The 10718-nt window shown below is 32.3% G+C and overlaps 1 long non-coding RNA gene across 1 annotated transcript; it reads left to right on the top strand.

Annotated features, from left to right (window-relative positions):
- The first annotated feature begins 1959 nt into the window (after window positions 1-1959).
- LOC139508180 (uncharacterized) lies at window positions 1960-4724 on the top strand. The gene is made up of 2 exons (XR_011661118.1): window positions 1960-3134; window positions 4009-4724. It is a non-coding gene; the product is annotated as an uncharacterized lncRNA (long non-coding RNA).
- The last annotated feature ends 5994 nt before the right edge of the window (window positions 4725-10718 follow it).

Raw genomic sequence — 10718 nt, 5'->3', positions numbered from 1 at the left:
TATTTGTTTTTAATAAATTTTAATTTAAAGTTGCTACATCATGTTCATGTATAAAACTTCAAGAAAAATACAAAAAGAGTGTTTTCTTGTTCAAAGAAAAATAATCTCAAAACTAAATTGTGACTTTTTGTCCTGTGACAGTGTGTGACTTTTTGACTGTGACTTTCTGTCCTGCATTCAGATTGAATAGGGGAGTTTGGTTGACCCCGCCTCCCTCTATCTGAGACTACTATCTCAGTGATGAGCTTTATGTTTCATGTACAAATGTATTGTGCTTGTCATATATATGTATGTCCGATAAAAGCTCTACAGACCTTTAATATGTTGTATTGTTATATGTATAACCGACAATAAATAAATAGCCCCATACAAGTAAGAGTTAGGTTACTTCTTTTTGTTTTGACACCTTGCATGGGTTTTTATAGCCCCGTATTAAAATTATGCCCCCACTTTAAAAAAGGGGGGGGTATACTGTTTTACCCCTGTCTGTCCATCCATCCTTGCGTCAGTCAGTCCGTCCGATGAATATTTTTTCGTCCCATTTTCCTTAGGAACTACAATAGAAGGATTTCTGAAATTTGGTTTCAGGGTTAAATAAGTCAACTATACCGTGTGATGCATTTTCAGATTCATCACTCGACAACTTCCTGTTTTCCCAACACTTGTATGATTTTACACATGATAGCCAAGTTGAAAGTAGAAAACTAACAACCTAATTTATGTACAAAAAAATTGAAAAACAGATATGTTACACATAAACAAACGACAATCACTGAATTATCGGATCCTGACTTGGAACAGGCACAACCATAACAAATTGGCAGGGTATAAGGAACTTTGAAAATATTTAGTTTTTGTGGTTTGGTCAATTTTCCGGATACTGTAAGCAATAAGGCCCCTTTATTTAGTGAATGAAATAATTGTAAGATGCACTTAGCTGTCTGTCATATTTTATATGAACTTGACCTCATTTTCATGCATGGTTCATTGGTCAATGAAACACTGCATTGTTTTGTCAGTTTATCATATGTTTAAAGTTACAGGTAGATTATATTTGGTAGATATTAAACAATTGTAAGGTGTGCATGTCTGAATGGCAGATTCATATATAAACCATGACCGCATTTTATTGTTCTTTGGTCAATGATAAGTTTTCTTGGTTTTGTCATTTTATCAGGCCACATTTAAAAGAATGTCTGTTTCCCCTCCCCGGGTCTACCCTTTGTAAACAGACCAGGAAGGCAGGTATTTTTTAGCTCACCTGACCTGAAAGGTCAAGTGAGCTTTTCTCATCACTTGGCGTTCGTCGTCTGTCGTCCTGCGTCCGTCGTCTGTAAACTTTTACAAAAATCTTCTCCTCTGAAACTACTTGGCCAAATTCTACCAAACTTGGCCACAATCATCCTTGGGGTATCTAGTTTAAAAAATGTGTGGCGTGACCTGTCAAACCAACCAAGATGGCCGCCATGGCTAAAAATAGAACATAGGGGTAAAATGCAGTTTTTGGCTTATAACTCAAAAACCAAAGCATTTAGAGCAAATCTGACATGGGGTAAAATTGTTGATCAGGTCAAGATCTATCTGCCCTGAAATTTTCAGACGAATCGGACAACCTGTTGATGGGTTGCTGCTTGTGAAATGGTTATTTTAAGGAAATTTTGCAGTTTTTGGTTATTATCTTGAATACTATTATAGATAGAGATAAACTGTAGAAGCAATAATGTTCAGCAAAGTAAGACCTACAAATAAGTCAACATGATCAAAATTGTCAGTCGACCCCTTAAGGAGTTATTGCCCTTTATAGTCAATTTTTAACAACTTTTCATAATTTTTTGTAACTTTTTTAAAAATCTCTGAAACTACTTTGCCAAATTTAACCAAACTTGGCCACAATTGTCATTGTGGTTTGTAGTTTAAAAAATGTGTCTGATGACTCAGCCTACCAAACAAAATGGCCGACATGGCTAAAATTAGAACATAGTGGTAAAATGCAGGTTTTGCTTTATATCTTTGAAAGTAAGACATTTAGGGCAAATCTTTCAAGATTTAAATGTCCATCAGAATAAGATATATCCCCTCACAAATTTTCAGTTGAATTGGACAACCTGTTGTTGGGTTGCTGCCCTAAAATTGGTGATTTTAAGGTAATTTTGCAATTTTTGGTTATTATCTTGAATACTATTATAGATAGAGATAAACTGTAGACAGCAATAATGTTCAGCAAAGTAAGATCTACAAATAAGTCAGCATGATCAAAATTGTTAGAGGACCCCTTAAGGAGTTATTACCCTTTATAGTCAATATTGAACAACTTTTCGTCATTTTTGTAACTTGTATAAAAATCATTTCTAAAACTACTTGGCCAAATTTAACCAAACTTGGCCACAATCATAATACTAGGGTATCTATTTAAAAAAAAAGTGTCTAATGACCCCGCCTACCAACGAAGATGGCCGACATCAGTAAACACATTAACAGGTGAGCGACACAGGCTCTTGAGAGCCTCTAGTTTTTTTTAACTGGATGTGATTGTCATAGCATGGTCACATGAATGGTTTGACTTGTCCAGTCCAGGCCACTTATCAGTTGTTTGTGCTCAATTTGAGTGTATTTATTTAGATTATCAATCCTTCTGCTTTCAAGCACTTTCCAAAAATGGAAACAAATTATTTTCAGGAAAAAAATAATTTCGATTTTTTTGTGGAAAATAATTTTTTGACCCGGGCGCTTATTTTTGACCCGTGTGGGGGGAGGGGAAACAAACATATTTTTAATTTTGGCCTTAGATTTTTTAAGCATAGGTCTACTTGTTGTATGGAATGACTACAAGGTATCATATAAAAAAAGATGTCTGCCTGCCAAGGTTAATTTTACTGTGACCTCATATTCATAGAATAATGATAATATTCATGATATTGAACAGCAAGAATAATGAGTAAGTTGATGTTATATACAAATAAGACAAAATTTTCAGTTGCCTACTAATTATGTAATACATGTAGTAGTTATTTTTGTCATTAAATGATGTTTACCCTTTTATGTGTAGGGCAAGAACATGAAAGATAAAGGGGAAACTATAAACAGAAGAAATTATCAACAAAATAAGATTTACAGAGGTCAACAAAGCCTAAATGGTAAGTCCACTGTTATAAAAAATTTTGTCCTTGAATAATAATTAAATATTTATTAAAATAAGATGTGGTATGATGAAAGAGAAAACTATCCATCAGAGTTCAATTTAGTGGATGTAAGCATTGTAATTACTTATTAGAGGCCATTGATGACCTGTAAGTAATGAGAAAACCCATACCCTATACATGTTATAGTAATCTATAAAAGTCAACACTAACCAAATTTGAAACAGAGCATCAATTCAAACGTCAAATATACCAGACTAATTTATAAAAACAAAAAATTACGAAAAATAAAAATGACGGGTATGAACCAACATCAACCACTGAACTATGTACAAGCTCCTGATATTAGACAGGTATAATATGGCTGGGTTGATATAAAAATAAGAAACACTTAGCAGTCTGATTTCCAATGAGACATTTCTCCAATAGAGATCAAATGACATTTAAGGAGGCTCTAGGGTATAACAATTTCAGAAAAATGTTTTAATATTTTTTTTTCATAACTCAATTTATTTATATCTTTATCATATGGTACACCAAATCATTCAAAACAATCAATTCGGTTTGGCCCCAGATGACTTTTAAAATGCATATATCATTGAAAAAGCTCCAAATTATCTCCCTTTGGTGCAAAAAAGCCATTTTTTGGCATTAAAAATGTAATATCTTATTTAACTCATCGGTGGCCTATATTTTTTATTATAATTTTAATTAAGCTGTACTTTAACTAAACTATTATAAAATTTAAGCGATTTCTGTAATTTAGTACTTGAATATTTAAATGAAAGTTTATCATATTAATCATAAACATGATAAAATAGCCATTTTATTGATCTCTTCACTGATAATTTTTGAGTTTGTGTATTTGTAGGTCAGAAATCTGGATTTTCATGGTCATCATTCACAGATCAATACTGAACGGAAAACTTAAAGCTGATATTTTTCTCCATAGTGCGACTTTTTTATTAATTTGAAATGGAACATGTTTTTTCCTACATTTATTTGAAAGAGGAAATTTCAACATGATGACTATAAACAAAAAGGAGTCATATCATCACGATCATTGATGCACAAGAACTTGATCATATAAATACAACAATGTAATTATCAATTGAAAGATGGAACGAATGAACAAGATATTAGAATGTTGTTGTCCAAATAAACTTGCTTTGTCTTCTCATTTGAATCTCTCCATTCAATAAAGATGTACAGAGGAAGATCTTTGAAGAACAGATTGAAAAAATGTTTTGTCTAAGAATTGCAGGAATATTCTAGTGAATGAAATTATTTATTGACTTCACTCTTATATAGTGGACTGAATAATTGTACATAGCAAGCTGTGAATAAAGAAAGCAAAAACTTTAACAAAAAGTGTTTATATTATAAATTTGCAATTATAAGCATACTATTATGTACACCACAAAGTTATATATAATTCAAATTGTTTGCCTATACAAGTATTGCAATGAACCTATAACAAAGAAAATCTTACCTCATGAAAAGAGTGAACTATTCAGTCAGAATATGAAATATTTTTTCAGTTCTATTTTTCATAATAGAATAAACAAGACAAAGATTTCAAAACAATATTTTTTCATTTATTTAGAAATTTCATCATTTTGTTTCAGTGAAAGACTTTATTCTTTGACTGTAAAATATTATTATTATACATTCCAAAATACGAATAATATTTATTGTCATATAAACAAATAAAAAACATGTTTGTGACAAAATTTAAAAAAAATTATATATATGTATATATAAAAAAAACTCGTATACATTTAAAACATTTTACTACCAAACAGCATTCATTGTAATATACACATAACTTTATATTTATATATATATATTTATAATTTTAATCCCATAGGATTTTATTTTGTCCCATGGGATATTAAAAATCCCATGGGATAATTATAGTCCCATGGGATTTTTTTTGTCCCATGGGACAACAAATATCCCATGGGACTACAATAATCCCATGGGACCAAAAAAAATCCCATGGGATTTAACCAAAATCCCATGGGATAATGGTAAATCCCATGGGATTTTGCCCTGTCCCATGGGATATTGAAAATCCCATGTTTTTATAATTCAAATTGCAAAATAAATATGAAAGTAACAGTATAAAACCAATGAAATTATTGAATCCCATGTAATTCCGCACATTTTGGTTATATACATGATATTGTAGCTCTTGTTTGAGGCGGCGGCGGATTTGCAAATGAGTGTTTTGCAAATTAAAAGTGTCCAGTGTTCATGCTTTGTTCAGAAAATGATTTAGAATAACTTTAACAGACAATACATATACTGACCTAATTTTCATCCGATATCTTGGGATGACCGTGAATCGTGTTACGGTCATCAGCTTTACTCCAGTGATATAAGAGATCTGTCTTCAGTTTTCCAACGTTTGGTTGAATTCAGTTTCAAATAAATGTTATTTGAAATTTCAAATAAATGTTATTTGAAAGAAATTCTCACTCAAATTTATAAATTGTCGATTTTTTTTAAAATGTTTCCTCTGCCTTCAAGATTGTCGGTTTTTTCTTTCAACTTTATTAACCTCTCGACGTTTGATATAAAACCAATGATACGTAGTTTGATTGCCAGTAAGACAATTATCGTATGATCATCTATTAAACGTGCCGATATAACAAAATGTGAAAAAAAGATATAAATGTATTGACGAAAACCACGTTCTTCCCTAAAATAGAATAGTCGTGTTACAGCATAACATAAATATAACTTTTTAAAAACTGTAAATCGCAGGCTGGACAAAAAGAAACGCTCGACAATATCAACAAACGGAACGAATGGAAAATAACTCATATTCCTGACTTGGTACAAAAAATTTTGATAAAGAAAACGGAAGGTGAAATCGAGTTTAATAGCTAGCTTTTCCTCCCTATTGTAATGCATGGCAGTGTTAATAACAAAATTTAGCGAGTAACAAAATAGACACAACTGCTTTAAGGATAATAATTTGGGACCCAGCAGCCAAAGCTGCCACAAAGATACAAAATGAGGAAAACAGAATGTGTCATTATCGAAGCAGGACATGCTAGGACTTTCAGAACGCCTAAATGATTTCAACTAGAACATGGTGGAGATGACGTATTGTGCAACATGTGCAATCTTTACAAACATTTAATGCGTATATATAGAGCAAATAAGTATATACAAGAGCACCGGAAAATTTATCACACACGGACACAAAAAGCATCGAATGACAGAGATGTACACTTTAAATAATGCTCTGTTCGATTTGTCTTTGAATTTTTCAACGGACCTAAACAATTATTTTCGCTTCTGTTTTATGAAACATTATTTTTTTATAAATATTTCTTTATTCAAATATTAATTTTATGAAAAACTAAAACATACCTTCCACATTTTCTCCTCCGAAAAGAAAGATGAATGATTATAGCTGATGTCAATTGTCGATATTTTTGTTTCCATTACAACACGTGTCTTTTATTTGAGTAGTGTCCGAAGTTCTCTATTACGTTCGAATTTCCCTAATGGCCGCAATCTTCAGTAAAACTTACGAGGCGATGGAACACATAATTATAAAACCGTACACTACAAAATATTATATACTATAAGTTATATGGTTCGCTACTGACCCCATACGGATCCATAGAGGGTTAGTAAAATCCATAGGGGGTGAGGCCGGAGGCCGAGTCTCCTATGAATTTTGTTCACCCTCTATGGATATTATGAAATTTATACAGAAAGCAGTTTAAACCGAATACAGAGAAATTTCAAAAATGACGTAGGTTATATATCAAACAGAGACTGCAAATTTATGCTTCGAATAAAAATAGTAATGTGCGAAGTGAACTGTTGAAACTCTAAAAAATCTAAAAGTCGACGACAGTTATCTTATTTAGAATATGTTATAACAACGATTGCATGGAAATACAGTCCCAATAAAAAAAACCACTGACGATCTAAGTTGGAATTATATTTCAAATTTGACAACGGCAGAGTTTTTACAACAAAGGCTGAGGATTTAAGCATCCCTAATAAATAACAGTTTTAATGATGATTAAACAAATAATAATAAATTTTGACTAAGGTTAAATAATTGAACGTGACTGCGTACTTATACATTTCTTCCAAATGAATAGAATTCTGTAATGTAAACTGGATTTATTCAAATTACTTTGGATTGACAAAGGTAATGAAATAGCAACAGAGAATGTAGTTATATTCAATATGCTTAATTACCTTTACGCTGGTAAATTTTATCACTATTGATGTTTGGGAGGAATAAATTCCTTAAAACTGTAAGAGTCCAGTATGGAAGCCTGCGTTACTTCAAACAAGTGATGGTATGAAAAATGATTGACTCATTCTATGTTATTTCATTAATGTCCTTAGCTTTCTTATCCAAAACCTGTCCTGAGCAAGTCTGTCAGCGCTTCATCAACACTCATTGTGTTTTATTATAGTAATGGTAAGGTTTTTGAAATCAGCTTGGGTGTGCCCAGGTGATCTCTAATGAAAACTTACGATGAGGTCTGGTTTGTAGGTGTAGTCACTTTGCTGTCCAATTATGCGTTGGTAGAAAAGCTGTTCTGTCTCGCCAGCAAACTGGAAGCCACATCCACACTGAAGGTATACAACATTCTTGGTGTTGCAAGTTACATGGCAAATTATAGTGTACACAGACCGAGAGGAATGGATAATAACTATTTTAGTATTTAGTATTTGTTGGTAATTCAATTATCCTTCATTTGAACAGCTCTTGTAAATGAGATGGCTGCTCTCACAAACAAGTCTGAACTCTTATTTGTGAAAGCTGACGTCCAGTTTAAATTATAAGGTTCTATTGAGTTTGGAAGAATGTACAATATGCAGTCACGTTCAATTATCCTTAGTCAAAATTTAATACTTTTTAAATCATCAAACTGCTATTTATTTTGGATGTTGAAATACGCAATTTCTGTTGTAATTACTGTACCGTTGTCAAAGGAATAGGTTCAGTTAGACCCATTTTTGGCCCCAAAATATAGCATTTTTACAAAATTGTGAAATTGTAATCTTTTAGCTATTTATTGGAAAGTAGAATGCTTCTGCAACATAAATATAGGCTGTTTTTGACAATACAATCTACATATATCGGGTACTAGCATCATTAAATCATGCTAAATTATTGAAATCTTAACAATTTTAGCATTTTAGTTTAATTTTAGACGGTGTCCATCCTATTAAAATGAAAGTGGCCGCATTCGTGTTCATTCATAATATTGAATTGTAAGTTGTATATGATGATAATACATAACATATATAAAGGTTGAGGATGAACACTGATGCGGCCACTTTCATTTTTGACAAAAAAAACATCTGAAAAGTTACGTTTTTTGGCATGTTTGATAGATTTTTCATATTTAAGCTTCAATCAGAGCGTTGTTAATGACTAAATAAGTTAAAATCTTTCACTAAAACTAATCAAATCAATTGAAATAGACACTTAAGTGTTTAAAAAGTGTCCAAAATCTTTCGTTAGATGAACATGAAATTTGAGGCCAAAATCGGCCTTTCTCCTTTCTCTTTGTTCAGTTTAAACTTTTATTGTATAAATTTCAAGATTTAATCAGAATAGATTTAATATGATTCATTTTAGATCAAAATCATACCGAAAAGGATTATCTGTTTTTCGAAATAGTTAACATTTGTTCATGATTATTTTATTTGTTGGCACTGTTGTACCCTTTTTGGACTTCTATAATACTAAAATTACGAGGTCCAATTTGTCAGCCGTCATCACGTAAAAACGACGAATCACAGAATTCAACTTTATATATAACTAATATAGTACAAAGGTGTAGATTAAAAATTACACCACTCCAGGCTCTTTTGTTTTCCACGTAATTAATATTGCCAATAATTAAGAAGTTCCGGGTCGAGTCCGCTACCGATACCAATAGTATATTCACCTGTTACCTATTACCTTATCTGTACGTTCCGCATCTGACAGGCGCACCACCAAACGTTATATTCAGGATTAACATGCTATATACACGGGTCATAACCACAGGGTTGACACTACTAAATTGTCAAATTGTTACCTATTGTAGTATTTTAATCAGTAAGACTTTCTAAGATAACAATACGAATACTAAAAATCTGGACTAAAAATAAGGCGTATCATGAGGTACAGTTTTCAATTTGTTAGTGGGCATGACGTAAAACAGCGAAGCAAAGAATTCAACTTTATTTATAACTTATATAGGACAATGCTGTTGATTAAAAAATACTCCATTCCAGAACCTTTTGTTTTCCAAATAATTAATATTACCAATAATTGATAAGTTCCAGTTCGACGGGTTCAAACAGAAAGACTTGAAAGCAGAGAAAAACTGTGTATCTTATAATCGGGCATGACTTTATCTGATGACAATATTAATACTAAAATAAGGCTTGCGCATAGTTATATACTTTAATTCAGTCACGGACCCGTGATATCACGGGTGTGTTCTAGTGTTATATATTTATATACATACATGATGGGTTCACAAGCCCAACAACTGTTTTTGTTCATTTCGACATTTAACTAGATGGACTTTAGACAATAAATAAAGGCAAAACGTTGATATTTTATTTAAAAAAAAAATTATTCCAGAATTCCAATCCTTTTTATGCCCCGTTTATGGGCATTATGTTTTCTGGTCTGTGCGTCCGTCCGTCTGTCCCGGTTCAGGTTAAAGTTTTTGGTCGAGGTAGTTTATGATGAAGTTAAAGTCCAATCAACTTGAAACTTAATACACATGTTCCCTATTTATGATATGATCTTTCATTCATTGGTCGTGTGATTTTGTATGTTGAGCACCCCCCTCCCCCCAAAAAAAAAATGTTTTACACTTTCTGATCGTTTATCGTTTTCCACAAATCTATCATATAAAAGAAGACGATATGAAAGTGTTACCGTCGTGAGTTGGGTGTAACCGTTTTTGGAAAAGTTCATACGTATAACAGTATTTTTTAATAAAATCCTCTTCCCCAGGACATTGTTGAAAGCATCAATTCCATGCATTGTTTGGCCTTGCTGATATAGCGTTGTTGGGTTCTGGTGCTGGAATCTCGTATGTAAACATTCAATTCTAAGAGGACTAACACCAGAGATAGAAAGAAACTGTTTAATTTGGAGTTTAGTATGACGTCCATTATCACTGAATTAGTATATATATTTGTTTAGAGGCCAGCTGAACGACGCCTCCGGGTGCGGGAATTTCTGGCTGCATAGAAGACCTATTGGTGACCTTCTGCTGTTGTCTATTCTGTGGTCGGGTTGTTGTCTCTTTGACACATTCCCCATTTCCATTCTCAATTTTATTGTTTAGGGACTGTTTAAGTTTAAGTGAATTAGACACAAAGGCTTCTGATGACTGTGATGACTGTGACACCTGAGAGACTGTTTCCTCACTGACCTGATCATTATCAGTATCATCCAAAGCAGATAGAGTAACGTACAAAGTAATAATTTAAAATTTAAAAAAGTTATGGGCTTCTACATGAATTTCTTAAATTAAATATTTTTAATATCTAGTTTTTGTCGAGCCTGCAAGTTTT

Source organism: Mytilus edulis, unplaced genomic scaffold (genome assembly GCF_963676685.1).
Source record: "Mytilus edulis unplaced genomic scaffold, xbMytEdul2.2 SCAFFOLD_474, whole genome shotgun sequence".
NCBI classification, from domain to species: domain Eukaryota; kingdom Metazoa; phylum Mollusca; class Bivalvia; order Mytilida; family Mytilidae; genus Mytilus; species Mytilus edulis.
The sequence above is the reverse complement of the archived record's forward strand: the minus strand, read 5'-3'. Positions and strand labels throughout refer to the sequence as shown.